The sequence below is a fragment of the Ranitomeya imitator genome, chromosome 1 (genome assembly GCF_032444005.1).
Source record: "Ranitomeya imitator isolate aRanImi1 chromosome 1, aRanImi1.pri, whole genome shotgun sequence".
NCBI lineage: Eukaryota > Metazoa > Chordata > Amphibia > Anura > Dendrobatidae > Ranitomeya > Ranitomeya imitator.
The window spans coordinates 1,231,876,890-1,231,894,078 of NC_091282.1; the positions used below are offsets into that span (position 1 = coordinate 1,231,876,890).

Consider the following 17,189-nt stretch of genomic DNA (forward strand, 5'->3'; position numbering starts at 1 on the left):
ATTGTATTACATTGTATTAAAGCTGGAATAGATGGGCTTTGTATGTGCTGTAATGACAGGAGTATCAATGCTTATTGCAACCTCGGTGTCTTCCTGTACTCACTTCCTACACCACTTTATTTTAGATGGAAAACAATTCTCGACAATGGCAAAGCCTCCCTCACTCTGCGCGGCAATTACTAATCTAATTAGCAGATAAAACAATACAATTTTATTTGGTTTCAGCTTGTAATACAGCAGCTTTATACGGTCAGAGAGACGGAGCATCTGTCAGTAATGCGGTAAAGCATTTACTTTGCAATTAGTAACACTTTCCTATCCAGGAACAGTATCATAGAGCAGGAGCTGTGCAGAGGACAAGACCAGACCTCCGGGTAACGCATTTAGGCTGAGGAGGAAGCCCCCTCTGCCACTCAGAAAATACAAGTAAGTGATTTAATATATTGGGTCGCATAGTAATCTTTCATGTTGGAAACTTTTGGGGCTTTTTAAAAACTTTTTCCAATCCTCCTCAGATTAGGTTCATATATCATAAATGAAATGTCATAAATAAAATGATAAACATGAGAGGTGTAGCTAGATAAACTGCATGGGCATTAAGTGTGGCTGGTGGAGACCCCCAAGGTCCCCATCGTGTAGTGTAGAAAAGCCTTAGTCTGTCACCTTCCATGACTAGTAGTTGGAAGTGTTAGGCTTTACGACACACGTACAATGATGACCCATCGAAGGCCAACCATGGGGCATCGAATTTGACAAATGGTGCAATATTATATGGACTGGCTGGTGGGAATTTTTAGACCTTCACGACGTGTCTTTTCGTTCCATTGCTAAACCCATGTTTAACACCAAGAATAACTTGAACCAGGGTAGCTATTGGTGTAAAACTATTTTGTTGGGTTCCATGCTCAAACCATTAAAATAGTAGACAGAGTAGATACATTACCTTGTAAGACTTGTGTTACTATGATTTTTTCTAGTATTGTACTTTGACTCCTGATGTAACCCACTTGGCTTGACATCTATCCTGCGCTCCTCTCTGCTGCGTTACCCTTCTACGTTCTCCGAACCTTGGCCTAACCACCTACACTTAGGCCTTAAGTTCTGCTACTGCAACTGTAATGAAGTCCACCCAGTGTGGCCAGGAGATGTGGACCAACTTGGTGATAAGGGATTTGGTTTAGGGCTGAAGGAACATTGAGCTCTATACTCTTTATGTCCATGAGATGGAATGGACTTTCCCAAAGGTCTCCATTGGCACCAACGGGTAGCAAGTAAATGGAAAAAAAAACACTACGATGTGGTGCAAAGGCTTGGGCAGTGCCAAACCAATGCCAAATTGAACAGGAATAACATAACCGAAAGAACAAGAACCGAATATAGCTTATTTTCTATAGCCAAAGATGACGGCGATAACTGTACACTGTATCCCAGGCAGAGTAGTGTTATACAAGAGGACATTGGTCAGTAGGGATTGGCGGAGTAATGGCAACCACTATTGGGAACCATATCTTTTATGGTTCATTTTCATCCTTGTTTAACTTTATCCATGGAAGTCAGACCAGATCAAGGCATTTAGGACTAGATGAGTATCTCAAACCTCAACCAGTCCTTAGTAACATTGGTGATTTGATGAATCTGTGCTGTCCAGTTAGTTCTTTTCCTACGTATTGTAGGAATCAGAATTAGACTGTTATGATTAGGTGGCCTTGGAGCAGCATGAAAACCTTCACTGGAGTTAGTGGTAACTATACAGACCGAAAACCCTGATCTTATCACCGCAACTAGAAGTAGCCGTGGGGTGTGCCTAACAAAACCTAGACACCTCGACACAGCCGGAGGACTAAATACCCCTATAGATGGAAATAGGAAAACTAACTTGCCTCAGAGTAGACCCCCAAAGGATAGGCAGCCCCCACAAATAATAACTGTGAGTTGGAGAGGAAAAGACACACGCAGGCAGAAAACAGGCTGAGCAAAGGAGGCACTTCTAGCTAAATAGAAAAGGACAGGACAGGATACTAAGCGGTCAGCATAAAAATACTACAAAAATATCCACAGCAGAAAATACAAAACTCCACCACCTAACTAAAGATGTGGAGAGTATATCTGCAACTCCAGAGAATCCAACCAGACTGAGAAAAACAACTGGCACAGTCAAAGCTGGAGCAAATAGAAACAAAAGATCAGCACTGAAAATAAGCACACAACAGGTGTGCTTCAGAAAAAGAAACAGACACTTATCTTTGCTGAACTGGCAGATAAGCAGGAGAGGCCAGGCAGAGATCCAACACTTCCAAAGAAACATTGGCAACTGGCAAGGGCTAATGAATCCTGCACACTTAAATATCCCAGTCAGAACAGCAATTAGCAGATACACCTGGCCAGGACTGTGACTCAGAGAAAAACTGCATTCCCACCTACAACCACTGGAGGGAACCCAAGAGCAGAATTCACAACATTAGACATGCTGACATAAGAACCAAGCTCTTTATTAGCAGAAATAAACATGTATACATTTCACAATATTAATTTTCTATAAGCCTATGAGATCTGTTCCTTAAAATTGTAATCCCGCCCCTGAGGAACCTCGAGCTTTAATAATGTCTAATTTTTTTGGATCACCGACAATTAACCTGCTTTCATGTTTAAGTCATTTTTCATCACCCCATGAATTTATACAAGGTCCATACAACGTTTTATCGATGTCACCTGAGATTGCGAGAGTGCCACAATTAGATGAAGGTACACACCAATTTCACCGTCATTTCCAGACAAGGGCTGACTATTAGACGTCTCATTAAATGCCAAAGGATGTGTCAGCCGTGTAATGGGTTATGACTAGGAAATTTATGAGGCGATGTCAATAGATCTGAAATCTCACTTGACAAAGAGTGAAGACTTGTTAACGTGGAGCTGACATTTTAACGTCAACGTTTTGTTTGAAGAATCAAATTGGTCAAATCTCTAACGGATGAAATAGATGGCAACTATTGATCCTTATAAAAGGAGCTGTCACGGGAGGACAATCTGACATCTGATCTTCTAAAATCACGGTTTTCAGGTTCTCGCTTGCACAAATTCGCGATATGAGGTGACAGATATCTCTCACATGAGTGACATGACGGAATGGCGGTCATGTATTCATTACTAAATACGCACTTTCCAATTTCTCAAAATACAAAAGTAAAACCTCGACAGGCTGCCATTGACATAGCAACGACTGAATGAACACCTATAGTATAAACGACTCATGGCAGAATATCGCAAAAACAATAATTTTTTTTCAAAGCTGTCATCTCAAGTGAATTATTTGGGACATGTCAAGCCCATTGCAAATGTCAGAAAGCAATCATGATCTTCAAACTAGTGATGGTGTTGGAAGTTCTTCCATATCACAGAAGAACCATGAAATTAACTATAGATGCATATTTTTTTTTTATGAGGTGACATAACCCAATGATAACTGCTTTCTCGTACTCACAACTCATGAGTGCCACCAGGCCAACAGTCATTATTGACCAATTTTAAGGCAATACTCAAGTTTCGGAAGCAGAAACACTGGGTGGCCACTCTTTTAGAGACACCTGCCCTTCATGATTGACGCTTTTCTGTAGGGAAATTAGACATGTGAACCCAGAGTGGAGCGTAACATCAAGTGATCAGTTTTCCTTGGATCATTTTCAGGGTAAAAGAATGAAAAAATCAAGGGATCTGAGCAACATCGAATGACACTGGTCAGGGCCAGGATTATCATAAATTGCCAACCTCGTGAAGATTTCTCATGCGGTGGTGTAAAGAGAATATCTAGAAAGGAAAACAACCAGAGACAGGGGATTCTCTGGACGGAAACAACTCATCAATGAAAAGGGTCAGGGCAGAATGTGGAGAATCGCTTTGATGAACATTTATGGGCACGGATAGGCAACAACTGCGGACAGCTAGGTTCATCCTTTCCAACGGAAACAGAAAGGAAAGACTGTATTGTGCAAACTAGCGCAAAAACTGAAGGATTCACCAATGGAATCCAGGCTGCACCTTACTGGTGGGAGGTCAGAATTTGGAAAATAATTAGTTCTATGAATGGTTAACCCATTACTGACAGGGAGAGGGAGTAATGGTGGAGGAATGGGTTCTCGGCATACCCTGGATCCTCTGATACCTGTGGATGGATGACCCCTTCTTGTCAGGCTAGTGGAAGTGAAGTGATGGTGAGGAAAGGTTTTCTTGGCACCATCTGGCTCATATGATACTTGTGGATTGATGACCCCTTATTGACAGGGAGATGGAGTAATGGTGGAGGAATTTGTTCGTGGTGCACCCTGGGTCCTCCAATACATGTCTGGTTAGTGGAAATGAAGTGATGGTCAGGAAAGGAATCAATGTTGCACCTTGCAGGTGAGATGTCAGAATTTGGAGAATGGACTCTTTCTGTCAAATGTTGTCAGTTCTGTGAATGGTTGACTCATTCCTGAGTGGGAGCTGGAGTAATGGTGGAGGAATAGGTTTTGGCTCACCCTGGATACTCTGATACCTGTGGATGGATGACCCATCCCATTTCGCTGTTGGAGTAGTGGTGTGGGGAATGTTTTCTTGGCACACCCTGGCTCCTCTGATCCCTGTGGATGGATGATCCATCCCATCGGGCTGTTGGAGTAGTGGTGTGGGGAATGTTTTCTTGGTACACCCTGGCTCATCTGATACCTGTGGATGGATGACCCATCCCATCGGGCTGTTGGAGTAGTGGTATGGGGAATGTTTTTTTGGCACACCCTGGCTCCTCTGATACCTGTGGATGGATGACCCATCTCATCGGGCTGTTGGAGTAGTGGTGTGGAAATGTTTTCTTGGCACACCCTGGCTCCTCTGATTCCTGTGGATGGATGACCCTTCCCATCGGGCTGTTGGAGTAGTGGTGTGGAGAATGTTTTCTTGGTACACCCTGGCTCCACTGATTCCCGTGGATGGATGACTCTTCCCATCGGGCTGTTGGAGTAGTGGTGTGGGGAATGTTTTCTTGGCACACCCTGGCTCCTTTGATCCCTGTGGATGGATGACCCATCCCATGGGGCTGTTGGAGTAGTGGTGTGGGGAATGTTTTCTTGGCACACCCTGGCTCCTTTGATCCCTGTGGATGGATGACCCATCCCATGGGGCTGTTGGAGTAGTGGTGTGGGGAATGTTTTCTTGGCACACCCTGGCTCCTTTGATCCCTGTGGATGGATGACCCATCCCATGGGGCTGTTGGAGTAGTGGTGTGGGAATGTTTTCTTGGTACACCCTGGCTCCTCTGATACCTGTGGATGAATGACCCATCCCATCGGGCTGTTGGAGTAGTGGTGTGGGGAATGTTTTCTTGGTACACCCTGGCTCCTCTGATACCTGTGGATGGATGACCCATCCCATCGGGCTGTTGGAGTAGTGGTGTGGGGAATGTTTTCTTGGTACAGCGTGGCTCCTCTGATTCCTGTGGATGGATGACCCTTCCCATCGGGCTGTTGGAGTAGTGGTGTGGGGAATGTTTTTCTTGGCACACCCTGGCTCCTCTGATACCTGTGGATGGATGACCCATCCCATCAGGCTGTTGGAGTAGCGGTGTAGGGAATGTTTTCTTGGCACACCCTGGCTCCTCTGATACCTGTGGATTGATGACCCTGGAGTAGTGGTGTGGGGAATGTTTTCTTGGCACACCCTGGCTCCTCTGATACCTGTGGATGGATGACCCTTCCCATCGGGCTGTTGGAGTAGTGGTGTGGGGAATGTTTTTCTTGGCACACCCTGGCTCCTCTGATCCCTGTGGATGGATGACCCATCCCATGGGGCTGTTGGAGTAGTGGTGTGGGGATTGTTTTCTTGGCACACCCTGGCTCCTCTGATCCCTGTGGATGGATGACCCATCCCATTTCGCTGTTGGAGTAATGGTGTGGGAAATGTTTTCTTGGCACACCCTGGCTCCTCTGATACCTGTGGATGGATGACCCATCCCATCGGGCTGTTGGAGTAGTGGTGCGGGGAATGTTTTTCTGGTACACCCTGGCTCCTATGATACCTGTGGATGGATGACCCATCTCATGGGGCTGTTGGAGTAATGGTGTGGGGAATGTTTTCTTGGTACACCCTGGCTCCTCTGATCCCTGTGATTTGTTATTGGATAGTAGAGCTTATGGCTGACCAAGTATATCCCACCATGACAGCGGTGCAACAATGCACTACGCCAAAGGGCTGTATAGTCATGGATCATGGATTTTCCTTAGTTCTTGGCCTTCACAGTTCTCAGCTCTATATCCTATTTAAAGCACCACTAAGACAAGTTAGAAAGGGCTGTCCTGAGCCCGTCATACCTTCATATGTTAGAAGTACGGCTATCCTCATGGGCGCCTATTTCTTCATTATCTAGTGCAACTTATGCCATCATGAATGCAGATGTGAAGACCAAATGAGGTCCAGTGCTCTACTAAACGGGGGTCTCTAATAAAGTGGCCATTCACTTTACATATCCACCAATCAAGTTTGCAATATATGTACAAGGCAATAACGACGACATAATAAACCTGGCTCTTAGGTTCAGTCATACAATCCTTTTGCCTTAGAGGGACACAACACTTACCCCGTTACATATCTACTTCTTACACGCACTGTAAACTGTGAGGCTTTCGGGCTTTGTGGATGAAATTCAGATAGTAACATGCAGCCAAGCTCTTTCCGCCTGCACGCAGCCATAACCAACCTTATTAGCATGACATGACCTTCAGATGCAGGAATGTTTGTATCTAATGACTTCAGGCATATTCTTCCTAACTTTTGCATTAATGTTACCATGTTATCATCAGTTCTGCGAATAACTATGGACAACTTTTCTGTTATTTCACACTAAGGGCAGAAAGATTGGCCGTTGACGGTCTTAAGACCATTTATTTATAGCTTTATTCTCAGAATTGTTTCTATAATCATAAGGTGAAATAATGCCATACACTATGATACATAGCAATTAATAATATTAAGAATGAAAATGATACAGTTTTTCTTTTCAGTCTCCCTAGATTTCAGAAGGTGAAGCTTCTGAAGCAATTCTGTAAACTCTTCTGTGTCCAGCCATTAAACAAAGCAGCTCTCTCTTCCCCTCTCGCAGCAGTACGTAAAGCACCACCATAGTCTCAATCAAACCCGTATATATACAGTATATATGTCACTAGAAAAGGACTGTTTAGATTGGCCAGCAATTGGAGGACATGGCAAATCACAATTATAAGACGGTTTATACAGTCACACAAGCACTCGACGAATAAGCAGGCGTAAAAATCATCGTTAACGGCAGCAAATCGTCCTGTGTAAACAGCGGATGGATTTTGTTGACTTTTATAAACAGGTCGGTAAAATGTAGTCACAGTGTATAACTGGAATAAAGCCGAGCATGTCCCGAAATGCTAGTCATTACCCCTCGCAAAACCTGCCGATATCATTGGGAGCAGCCGAACGTCTAACATGAATGGAGACCTCCAGACTCTTCCCCCAACAGATAATGTATGTGGCTAGATGTTGCAAATTTTTATTTTCAATGATTGATCTATTTGTTCTCCAAGACATAAGCCACTGATCGAGGACTCTAGAGGAGACTGAAGAGTCTGCAGGCAACAGAAGAGTCTGGAGGAGACTGAAGAGTCTGGAGGAGACAGAGGAGTCTGGACAAGACAGAGATGTCTGGAGGAGACAGAGGGGTCTGAAGGAGATAGAGGAGTCTGGAGGAGATAGAGAAGTCTCGAGGAGACAGAGGGGTCTGAAGGAGACTGGAGGAGATAGAGAAGTCTGGAGGAGACAGGGGAGTCTGGACAAGATAGAGAAGTCTGGAGGAGACAGAGGGGTCTGGACAAGATAGAGAAGTCTGGAGGAGACAGAGGAGTCTGGACAAGATAGAGAAGTCTGGAGGAGACAGAGGAGTCTGGACAAGATAGAGAAGTCTGGAGGAGACAGAGGGGTCTGAAGGAGATAGAGGAGTCTGGAGGAGACTGGAGGAAACAGAGGAGTCTAGAGGAAACACAAAAGACTGGAGGAGACAGAGGAGTCTAAATGAGACATAGTAATCTGGAGGACACATAGTAATCTGGAGGACACATAGTAATCTGGAGGACACATAGGAATCTAGAGGAGACATAGGAATCTAGAGGAGACATAGGAGTCTGGAGGAGACAGAGGGGTCTGGAGGAGACATAGGAGTCTGGAGGAGACATAGGAGTCTGGAGGAGACATAGGAGTCTGGAGGAGACAGAGGGGTCTGGAGGAGACAGAGGAGTCTGAAGGAGATAGAGGAGTCTGGAGGAGATAGAGAAGTCTCGAGGAGACAGAGGGGTCTGAAGGAGACTGGAGGAGATAGAGAAGTCTGGAGGAGACAGGGGAGTCTGGACAAGATAGAGAAGTCTGGAGGAGACAGAGGGGTCTGGACAAGATAGAGAAGTCTGGAGGAGACAGAGGAGTCTTGTTGTGAATTCTGTGGCAGAGCTCCCTCCTGTGGTCACAAGTGGTACTTCGGCTGGTTCTCTCTGTGAGCTTCCGTTGGTGGAGGAAAGTGGTACTGCGGCTTCTGAGTTTCCTTCCTCAGGTGATGTGGTGAAGTCGTTAGGTGCTGCTCTATTTAACTCCACCTAGTGCTTTGATCCTGGCCTCCAGCCAATGTTCTAGTATTGGACCTGTTTCCTCCTGGATCGTTCCTGTGGCCTGCTGCTCTGCATAGCTAAGTTCCTCTTTGCTATTTGTTTGCTGTTTTTTTCTGTCCAGCTTGTCAATTTGTTTTTTTCTGCTTGCTGGAAGCTCTGGGACGCAGAGGGTGTACCTCTGTGCCGTTAGTTCGGTGCGGAGGGTCTTTTTGCCCCCTTTGCGTGGTTTTTGTAGGGTTTTGTGTTGACCGCAAAGTTACCTTTCCTATCCTCGCTCTGTTCAGAAAGTTGGGCCTCACTTTGCTAAATCTATTTCATCTCTACGTTTGTCTTTTCATCTTAACTCACAGTCATTATATGTGGGGGCTGCCTTTTCCTTTGGGGTATTTCTCTGAGGCAAGGTAGGCTTATTTTCTATCTTCAGGCTAGCTAGTTTCTCAGGCCGTGCCGAGTTGCATAGGGAGCGTTAGGCTATCCACGGCAGCCTTTAGTGTGGTTGGAGAGGATTAGGGATTGCGGTCAACAGAGTTCCCACGTCTCAGAGCTCGTTCTTGTTTTTTGGGTTATTGCCAGGTCACTGTATGTGCGCTGTCCTCTATGTCCATTGTGGTACTGAATTACCTTTCATAACAGGACTGGAGGGCCCAAAGTACTAATGATTCCCAATAGAGGGAAAAAAGAAGTTCTGAGACCATTTTTTTTTCTTTGCACTGTGTTTTGCCTTTTTTTCCCCCTAGACATTTGGGTGGTTCAGGACACAGGTGTAGCAATGGACATTAAAGGTCTGTCTTCATGTGTGGATCAGCTCATGGCAAGAGTACAAAGTATTCAAGACTTTGTGGTTCAGAATTCTATGTTAGAACCGAGAATTCCTATTCCTGATTTGTTTTTTTTGGAGATAGAACTAAATTTCTGAGTTTCAAAAATAATTGTAAACTATTTCTGGCTTTGAAACCTCGCTCCTCTGGTGACCCAGTTCAACAAGTTAGGATCGTTATTTCTTTTTTGCGTGGCGACCCTCAGGACTGGGCATTTTCTCTTGCGTCAGGAGATCCTGCATTAAGTAATATCGATGCGTTTTTCCTGGCGCTCGGATTGCTGTACGATGAACCTAATTCTGTGGATCAGGCAGAGAAGAATTTGCTGGCTCTGTGTCAGGGTCAGGATGAAATAGAGGTATATTGTCAGAAATTTAGAAAGTGGTCCGTACTCACTCAGTGGAATGAAGGTGCGCTCGCAGCTATTTTCAGAAAAGGTCTCTCTGAAGCCCTTAAGGATGTCATGGTGGGATTTCCTATGCCTGCTGGTCTGAATGAGTCTATGTCTTTGGCCATTCAGATCGGTCGACGCTTGTGCGAGCGTAAATCTGTGCACCATTTGGCGGTATTACCTGAGCTTAAACCTGAGCCTATGCAGTGCGATAGGACTTTGACCAGAGTTGAACGGCAAGAACACAGACGTCTGAATGGGCTGTGTTTCTACTGTGGTGATTCCACTCATGCTATCTCTGATTGTCCTAAGCGCACTAAGCGGTTCGCTAGGTCTGCCACCATTGGTACGGTACAGTCAAAATTTCTTCTGTCTGTTACCTTGATCTGCTCTTTGTCATCGTATTCTGTCATGGCATTTGTGGACTCAGGCGCTGCTCTGAATTTGATGGACTTGGACTATGCTAGGCGTTGTGGGTTTTTCTTGGAGCCCTTGCAGTGTCCTATTCCATTGAGAGGAATCGATGCTACGCCTTTGGCCAAGAATAAGCCTCAGTACTGGACCCAGCTGACCATGTGCATGGCTCCTGCACATCAGGAGGTTATTCGCTTTCTGGTGTTGCATAATCTGCATGATGTGGTCGTGTTGGGGTTGCCATGGCTACAAGTCCATAATCCAGTATTAGATTGGAAATCCATGTCTGTGTCCAGCTGGGGTTGTCAGGGGGTACATGGTGATGTCCCATTTCTGACTATTTTGTCATCCACCCCTTCTGAGGTTCCTGAGTTCTTGTCTGATTACCGGGATTTATTTGATGAGCCCAAGTCCGATACCCTACCTCCGCATAGGGATTGTGATTGTGCTATCGATTTGATTCCTGGTAGTAAATTCCCAAAAGGTCGACTGTTTAATTTATCTGTGCCTGAGCACGCCGCTATGTGGAGTTATGTGAAGGAGTCTTTGGAGAAGGGGCATATTCGCCCATCATCCTCGCCATTAGGAGCAGGGTTCTTTTTTGTAGCCAAGAAGGATGGTTCACTGAGACCTTGTATAGATTACCGCCTTCTAAATAAGATCACGGTTAAATTTCAGTACCCCTTGCCATTGTTATCTGATTTGTTTGCTCGGATTAAGGGGGCTAGTTGGTTCACCAAGATAGATCTTTGTGGTGCGTATAATCTTGTGCGTATTAAGCAAAGCGATGAGTGGAAAACTGCATTTAATACGCCCGAGGGCCATTTTGAGTATCTAGTAATGCCATTCGGACTTGCCAATGCTCCATCAGTGTTTCAGTCCTTTATGCATGACATCTTCCGAGAGTACCTGGATAAATTCCTGATTGTGTACTTAGATGACATTTTGATCTTCTCGGATGATTGGGAGTCTCATGTGAAGCAGGTCAGAACGGTGTTTCAGGTCCTGCGTGCTAATTCTTTGTTTGTGAAGGGATCAAAGTGTCTCTTTGGTGTTCAGAAGGTTTCATTTTTGGGGTTCATCTTTTCCCCTTCTACTATCGAGATGGATCCTGTTAAGGTCCAAGCCATCCATAATTGGACTCAGCCAACATCTCTGAAAAGTCTGCAAAAGTTCCTGGGCTTTGCTAATTTTTATCGTCGCTTCATCTGCAATTTTTCTAGTATTGCTAAACCATTGACCGATTTGACCAAGAAAGGTGCTGATTTGGTCAATTGGTCTTCTGCTGCGGTGGAAGCTTTTCAAGAGTTGAAGCGTCGTTTTTCTTCTGCCCCTGTGTTGTGTCAACCAGATGTTTCGCTTCCGTTCCAGGTCGAGGTTGATGCTTCTGAGATTGGAGCAGGGGCTGTTTTGTCGCAGAGAAGTTCCGATTGCTCGATGATGAAACCATGCGCCTTCTTTTCCAGGAAGTTTTCGCCTGCTGAGCGAAATTATGATGTGGGCAATCGAAAGTTGCTGGCCATGAAGTGGGCATTCGAGGAGTGGCGTCATTGGCTTGAAGGAGCTAAGCATCGCGTGGTGGTCTTGACTGATCATAAGAACTTGACTTATCTCGAGTCCGCCAAGCGGTTGAATCCTAGACAAGCTCGTTGGTCGTTGTTTTTTGCCCGTTTTGACTTTGTGATTCCATACCTTCCGGGCTCTAAAAATGTGAAGGCGGATGCTCTGTCTAGGAGTTTTGTGCCCGACTCTCCGGATGTATCTGAGCCGGCGGGTATCCTCAAAGAGGGAGTAATTGTGTCTGCCATCTCCCCTGATTTGCGGCGGGTGCTGCAAAAATTTCAGGCCAATAAACCTGATCGTTGCCCAGCGGAGAAACTGTTTGTCCCTGATAGGTGGACAAATATAGTTATCTCTGAGGTTCATTGTTCGGTGTTGGCTGGTCATCCTGGAATCTTTGGTACCAGAGAGTTAGTGGCTAGATCCTTTTGGTGGCCATCTCTGTCGCGGGATGTGCGTACTTTTGTGCAGTCCTGTGGGATTTGTGCTCGGGCTAAGCCCTGCTTTTCTCGTGCCAGTGGGTTGCTTTTGCCCTTGCCGATCCTGAAGAGGCCTTGGACACATATCTCTATGGATTTTATTTCAGATCTTCCCGTCTCTCAAAAGATGTCAGTCATTTGGGTGGTCTGTGATCGCTTCTCTAAGATGGTCCATTTGGTGCCCTTGTCTAAATTGCCTTCCTCCTCTGATTTGGTGCCATTGTTTTTCCAGCATGTGGTTCGTTTACATGGCATTCCAGAGAATATCGTTTCTGACAGAGGTTCCCAGTTTGTTTCGAGGTTTTGGCGAGCCTTTTGTGGTAGGATGGGCATTGACTTGTCTTTTTCCTCGGCTTTCCATCCTCAGACTAATGGCCAGACCGAACGAACCAATCAGACCTTGGAAACATATCTGAGATGCTTTGTTTCTGCTGATCAGGATGACTGGGTGTCCTTTTTGCCTTTGGCTGAGTTCGCCCTTAATAATCGGGCAAGCTCGGCTACCTTGGTTTCACCGTTTTTCTGCAACTCTGGGTTCCATCCTCGTTTCTCTTCAGGGCAGGTTGAGTCTTCGGACTGTCCTGGTGTGGATACTGTGGTGGACAGGTTGCAGCAGATTTGGACTCATGTAGTGGACAATTTGACTTTGTCCCAGGAGAAGGCTCAACCTTTCGCTAATCGCAGACGCCGTGTGGGTCCCCGACTTCGGGTTGGGGACTTGGTTTGGTTATCTTCTCGTCATATTCCTATGAAGGTTTCCTCTCCTAAGTTTAAACCTCGTTTTATTGGTCCGTATAGGATTTCTGAGGTTCTTAATCCTGTGTCTTTTCGTCTGACCCTCCCAGATTCTTTTTCCATACATAACGTATTCCATAGGTCATTGTTGCGGAGATACGTGGCACCTATGGTTCCATCTGTTGATCCTCCTGCCCCGGTTTTGGTGGAGGGGGAGTTGGAGTATATTGTGGAGAAGATTTTGGATTCTCGTGTTTCAAGGCGGAAACTCCAGTATCTGGTTAAGTGGAAGGGTTATGCTCATGAAGATAATTCCTGGGTCTTTGCCTCTGATGTCCATGCTCCCGATCTTGTTCGTGCCTTTCATATGGCTCATCCTGGTCGTCCTGGGAGCTCTGGGGAGGGTTCGGTGACCCCTCCTCAAGGGGGGGGGGTACTGTTGTGAATTCTGTGGCAGAGCTCCCTCCTGTGGTCACAAGTGGTACTTCGGCTGGTTCTCTCTGTGAGCTTCCGTTGGTGGAGGAAAGTGGTACTGCGGCTTCTGAGTTTCATTCCTCAGGTGATGTGGTGAAGTCGTTAGGTGCTGCTCTATTTAACTCCACCTAGTGCTTTGATCCTGGCCTCCAGCCAATGTTCTAGTATTGGACCTGTTTCCTCCTGGATCGTTCCTGTGGCCTGCTGCTCTGCATAGCTAAGTTCCTCTTTGCTATTTGTTTGCTGTTTTTTTCTGTCCAGCTTGTCAATTTGTTTTTTTCTGCTTGCTGGAAGCTCTGGGACGCAGAGGGTGTACCTCCGTGCCGTTAGTTCGGTGCGGAGGGTCTTTTTGCCCCCTTTGCGTGGTTTTTGTAGGGTTTTGTGTTGACCGCAAAGTTACCTTTCCTATCCTCGCTCTGTTCAGAAAGTTGGGCCTCACTTTGCTAAATCTATTTCATCTCTACGTTTGTCTTTTCATCTTAACTCACAGTCATTATATGTGGGGGCTGCCTTTTCCTTTGGGGTATTTCTCTGAGGCAAGGTAGGCTTATTTTCTATCTTCAGGCTAGCTAGTTTCTCAGGCCGTGCCGAGTTGCATAGAGAGCGTTAGGCTATCCACGGCTGCCTTTAGTGTGGTTGGAGAGGATTAGGGATTGCGGTCAACAGAGTTCCCACGTCTCAGAGCTCGTTCTTGTTTTTTGGGTTATTGCCAGGTCACTGTATGTGCGCTGACCTCTATGTCCATTGTGGTACTGAATTACCTTTCATAACAGAGTCTGGACAAGATAGAGAAGTCTGGAGGAGACAGAGGGGTCTGGACAAGATAGAGAAGTCTGGAGGAGACAGAGGAGTCTGGACAAGATAGAGAAGTCTGAAGGAGATAGAGGAGTCTGGAGGAGACTGGAGGAAACAGAGGAGTCTAGAGGAAACACAAAAGACTGGAGGAGACAGAGGAGTCTAAATGAGACATAGTAATCTGGAGGACACATAGTAATCTGGAGGACACATAGGAATCTAGATGAGACATAGGAATCTAGAGGAGACATAGGAGTCTGGAGGAGACAGAGAGGTCTGGAGGAGACATAGGAGTCTGGAGGAGACATAGGAGTCTGGAGGAGACATAGGAGTCTGGAGGAGACAGAGGGGTCTGGAGGAGACAGAGGAGTCTGGAGGAGACAGAGGGGTCTGGAGGAGACATAGGAGTCTGGAGGAGGCAGAGGGGTCTGGAGGAGGCAGAGGAGACGAAGAAGTCTGGAGAAGACATAGGAGTCTGGAGGAGACAGAGGGGTCTGGAGGAGACATAGGAGTCTGGAGGAGACAGAGGGGTCTGGAGGAGGCAGAGGAGACGAAGGAGTCTGGAGAAGACATAGGAGTCTGGAGGAGACACAGGAGTCTGGAGGAGACAGAGCAGTCTGAAAGAGACAGAGGGGTCTGGAGGAGACATAGGAGTCTGGAGGAGACAGAGGGGTCTGGAGGAGACAGAGGAGTCTGGAGGACACAGAAGACTGGAGGAAACAGAGCAGTCTAGATGAGACTGAAATGTCTGGAGGAGACAGAGGGGTCTGGAGGAAACATAGAAGTCTGGAGGAGACAGAGGGGTCTGGAGGAGACAGAGTGGTCTAGAGGAGACCGAGGGGTCTAGAGAAGTTAGAGTAGTAGTGTGCGGGAGACAGAGTGGTTTGGAGGAGACAGAGGGGTTTGGAGGAGTCAGAGGGGTCTGGTGGAGACAGAGTAGTCTGCGGGACACAGAGGGGTCTGGAGGAGACAGAGGGGTCTAGAGGAGATATTGGGGTCTAGATGAGGCACAAGGGTCTGGAGGAGACAGACGAGTCTGCGGGAGACAGAGGAGTCTGGAGGAGACAGAGGGGTCTGGAGGAGTCAGAGGAGTCTGGACAAAATAGAGAAGAAAGAGAAAGAGGGTTCTAGAGGAGATATAGGGGACTGGAGGAGATAGTGGGATCTGGAGGAGATAGTGGGATCTGGAGGAGATAGTGGGATCTGGAGAAGACATGGGTCTGGAGGAGATAGTGGGATCTGGAGGAGACAGAGGGTCTGGAGGAGATAGTGGGATCTGGAGAAGACAGGGGTCTGGAGGAGATAGTGGGATCTGGGGGAGACAGGTGGGTCTTGATGAGGCACAAGGGTCTGGAGGAGATAGTGGGATCTGGAGGAGACAGAGGGCTCTGGAGGAAATAGTGGGATCTGGAGGAGATAGTGGGATCTGGAGGAGATAGTGGGATCTGGAGGAGACCGAGGGGTCTGGAGGAAATAGTGGGATCTGGAGGAGATAGTGGGATCTGGAGGAGATAGTGGGATCTGGAGGAGATAGTGGGATCTGGAGGAGACATAGGAGTCTGGAGGAGACATAGGAGTCTGGAGGAGACAGAGGGGCCTGGAGGAAATAGTGGAATCTGGAGGAGATAGTGGGATCTGGAGGAGATAGTGGGATCTGGAGGAGACAGAGGGGTCTGGAGGAGATAGTGGGATCTGGAGGAGACAGGGGTCTGGAGGAGATAGTGGGATCTGGAGGAGACATGTGGGTCTTGATGAGGCACAAGGGTCTGGAGGAGACAGAGGAGTTTGGCATCTTATTTCTGATAGAGAACACAGGAGTGGTTACCCGAGCTGAGTGTTCCTGTGTATGAGGGACGGTGGTTCAGGCCCTCTCCTATCTAGTTTGTATGGGGGGCTTTAGGCCGTTAGTTGTAGCTAGGACAGAAATAGTGTTTTTCGCAGTGATATATATGGGGCAGAGTTGTTTGTTGGTGCCCCCTTTTGTACTCGGCCCCCTTTGTACTCGGCCCCCTGTATCGGGGTGCACTGTCACCTCTGTCCTCCTGTCAGCTGTGAATAATCTTTAGTTTCTGTGTTCTGTCTACAGAATAAAAGCCGGCGCTGAACAGGACCCAGAATCGCCGGTGTGAATACATTTGCATCCTCATTTGAAGCCCAAGGATCCTTCCTATGTAAGGCATTGTATCACAGCCATCATCCTCACTAGCTGCCGGCAATTAAGCTATAAAAGAAGCCCTGAATGCAGGGTATTGATCTGACAGGTGTGACGTCCTCCAGCAAAAGGCGGGAAGGTCTTCCCTGGGTCACGCACTGATGAGTCGCCTACGTGGCGGCACAATATGCGGCCTCCATGGCGGATACGCTTATTCATCATCAGTCTATTTGTACCGATACAGAACAATGGTCGTCGTGAGGACAAGAGCAAGCGATACTGCGAGAATTACATGAGCCGATCTGCAGATATACTATGAGAACAAAGTGCTGGAGGGTGGGAGGCAGCACTCGCACCTGGGGGGGTCCAAAGACCGCATGAAGGATAACAGTCATGTCCATTTACACAAAGCCTATAGAAAAGCATAATCTTGCAGCCCTCGTGCCCCACAACTTGCCATTGCATTCTGCCAGCACTATGGGTGCTGGAACTTCCTTCCCGAACTTTCTTTGGTTTTTATTTAATTGCTTGTTGGTGGTGGGATCTGTTCACATTTGCATTGTAGTACACCAACAGATTTTGATGGATCCCATTTGCTTACAACACCTGGTTTCTGACGTCCCGCTGAGGTTTCCAGTATGTACGGAGGCTCTGGTGATGATAACCTTTTAACTATAATTTGTAAAAATATATACAATACACAGAGGCGAGAGCGAATCTTCCATA

The 17,189-nt window shown here is 46.7% G+C and overlaps 1 protein-coding gene across 1 annotated transcript in view; it reads right to left on the reverse strand.

The window, feature by feature from the left end:
• GFRA4 (GDNF family receptor alpha 4) overlaps positions 1–17,189 on the reverse strand; it is a 518,921-nt gene that overhangs the window by 159,008 nt on the left and 342,724 nt on the right. The gene's annotated exons all lie outside the window — the stretch shown is intronic.